Below are 2905 nucleotides of genomic sequence, written 5' to 3' on the forward strand. Positions count from 1 at the left end.
CTTTTTTTGAAGACTTTTTCTGATATGAACCATTTGTGTACAGTTTTTATTGAATTTGGTACAATAATGTTTTTGTTTTCTATTCTGGTGTTTTGGCCCCAGTGCATGTAGGATCCCCCCAACCAGGGATCAAACCTGTACTCCCTGCACTAGAAGGTGAAGTCTTAGGCACTGGACTGCCAGGAAAATCTCAATCATTACTTTTATTTTTTTAATTTAATGCTGCCCTCCCTTTTCTGGGTAATAATCATTTATCTAATCATCTGAACTTATAGCAAAGGAGAGGCTTCCTTCAGGGTCTTAAAAGAATTAGGATGGGGGGCGGGGCCTCACACCTGAGATTGGAGAAATAGTTGAAACTTTAAAAGTTTTGGTTTTATCAAATATGGAGGTACTGGGAGTTGAATCTAGGGCCTCATTCCTACTATGCATTTGCTCTACCACTGAGCTCCACCCCGACCTCCCTTGAAATAACTATAACTTGTAAAATGTAAGCTTTATTATCACCCAGATATGGTGAAGCTGACAGATCAGGAGATGATCGCCACTGAAAAGAGAGCTTGTTTCTCACAGTTCCCAAGAGGAAGGAACAGCTCTGTCACAAAGAACCACTTGGGGAAGCACCAGGGTTGGTCAAGAGACAGAAGGACCAAGGGGGAAATATGGGCAAAGGGCCTTCATTGTGGCTTTTGTGGGAAGGAACAGTCAAGGCAGGGTAAGCAGGATGGACTGATATAAATAATTTCAGCAGACTCTGGGCTATAGAAACTGTCCTTAGTTGCCTTAACCTGGCCCTGGTGTTATTAGAGCAAATGGACTGTGTCCCAGAATGCGATGAGAGTCTTGTGAGAGCTCAGTAAAAGAAGTAGTTGGGGTATAAAGTATGGACTTGTTGGTTTGCATATGAAAGAAACTCTATCAGGTGAATTGTTTATTATCACTAGGATTGGCTAGCTCTGGGAGGAGCAGTCTCTCCAGGGGCAGCAAATTCCCAGATGTCAAGTCATCAGAAACATTCATTGTTTATCTGCAATCTTCTACCACTCACCTGTTATGAGATTTCTCTGTCAACTCACCTGGTTTGGTCATGCTACAAAGGAAGGCATACTGTCTTTATCAGGCCCTTATGAATACACATATATCTTGGGTGTGTGGGGATAAGATGGGTGCTAAGTGGCCCACTATGAGAGGGCACTTCACTTATTCATATGTCCACTCATTTATTTAAATACTAATCAACTACAAGTAAGTCAGGCAGGACTGGGAAAGGTCAGTTTTCATTCCAATCCCAAAGAAAGGCAATGCCAAAGAATGCTCAAACTACCGCACAATTGCACTCATCTCACATGCTAGTAAAGTAATGCTCAAAATTCTCCAAGCCAGGCTTCAGCAATACATGAACTGTGAACTCCCTGATGTTCAAGCTGGTTTTAGAAAAGGCAGAGGAACCAGAGATCAAATTGCCAACATCCGCTGGATCATGGAAAAAGCAAGAGAGTTCCAGAAAAACATCTCTTTCTGCTTTATTGACTATGCCAAAGCCTTTGACTGTGTGGATCACAATAAACTGTGGAAAATTCTGAAAGAGATGGGAATATCAGACCACATGACCTGCCTCTTGATAAATGTGTATGCAGGTCAGGAAGCAACAGTTAGAACTGGACATGGAACAACAGACTGGTTCCAAATAGGAAAAGGAGTACATCAAGGCGGTATATTGTCACCCTGCTTATTTAACTTCTGTGCAGAATACATCATGAGAAATGCTGGACTGGAAGAAACACAAGCTGGAATCAAGGTTGCCGGGAGAAATATCAATAACCTCAGATATGCAGATGACACCATCCTTATGGCAGAAAGTGAAGAGGAGCTAAAGAGCCTCTTGATGAAACTGAAAGAGGAGAGTGAAAAAGTTGGCTTAAAGCTCAACATTCAGTAAACGAAGATCATGGCATCTGGTCCCATCACTTCATGGCAAATAGATGGGAAAACAGTGGAAACAGTGTCAGACTTTATTTGGGGGGGCTCCAAAATCACTGCAGATGGTGACTGCAGCCATGAAATTAAAAGACACTTACTCCTTGGAAGAAAAGTTATGACCAACCTAGATAGCATATTCAAAAGCAGAGACATTACTTTGCCGACTAATGTCCATCTAGTCAAGGCTATGGTTTTTCCAGTGGTCATGTATAGATATGAAAGTTGGACTGTGAAGAAGGCTGAGCGCCGAAGAATGGATGCTTTTGAACTGTGGTGTTAGAGAAGACTCTTGAGAGTCCCTTGGATTGCAAGGAGATCCAACCAGTCCATTCTGAAGGAGATCAGCCTTGGGATTTCTTTGGAAGGAATGATGCTGAAGCTGAAACTCCAGTACTTTGGCCACCTCATGCAAAGAGTTGACTCATTGGAAAAGACTCTGATGCTGGGAGAGATTGGGGGCAGGAGGAGAAGGGGACGACTGAGGATGAGATGGCTGGATGGCATCACGGACTCGATGGACGTGAGTCTGAGTGAACTCCGGGAATTGGTGATGGACAGGGAGGCCTGGCATGCTGTGATTCATGGGGTCGCAAAGAGTCAGACACGACTGAGCGACTGAACTGAACTGAACTGAAGTCAGGCAGAAATGCCTTCTAAGAGAGAAAGTTGGCCTTGACTGATGAAGAACAGAACAGGGGAGTTTCAACTGTAGTGACAACGGGCAGCACAGAATCCATAGACTGATTCTGGGTCATGGATAGAGAAAAGTGGAGCAGGGAAAGCTGGATAAAATTGAATGGAGAGCTATGTGAAGAGATGGATGAGAGGCTGGTGGTGGGCTGGGGAAGAGAAGTCAAGGGAAGAAAAAAGTGACAGGAGTATCCCACAAAAGGGAAGAGGCTCACCACAGACAACTTTATTTCAC

This window comes from Ovis canadensis, chromosome 3 (genome assembly GCF_042477335.2).
Source record: "Ovis canadensis isolate MfBH-ARS-UI-01 breed Bighorn chromosome 3, ARS-UI_OviCan_v2, whole genome shotgun sequence".
Lineage (NCBI taxonomy): Eukaryota > Metazoa > Chordata > Mammalia > Artiodactyla > Bovidae > Ovis > Ovis canadensis.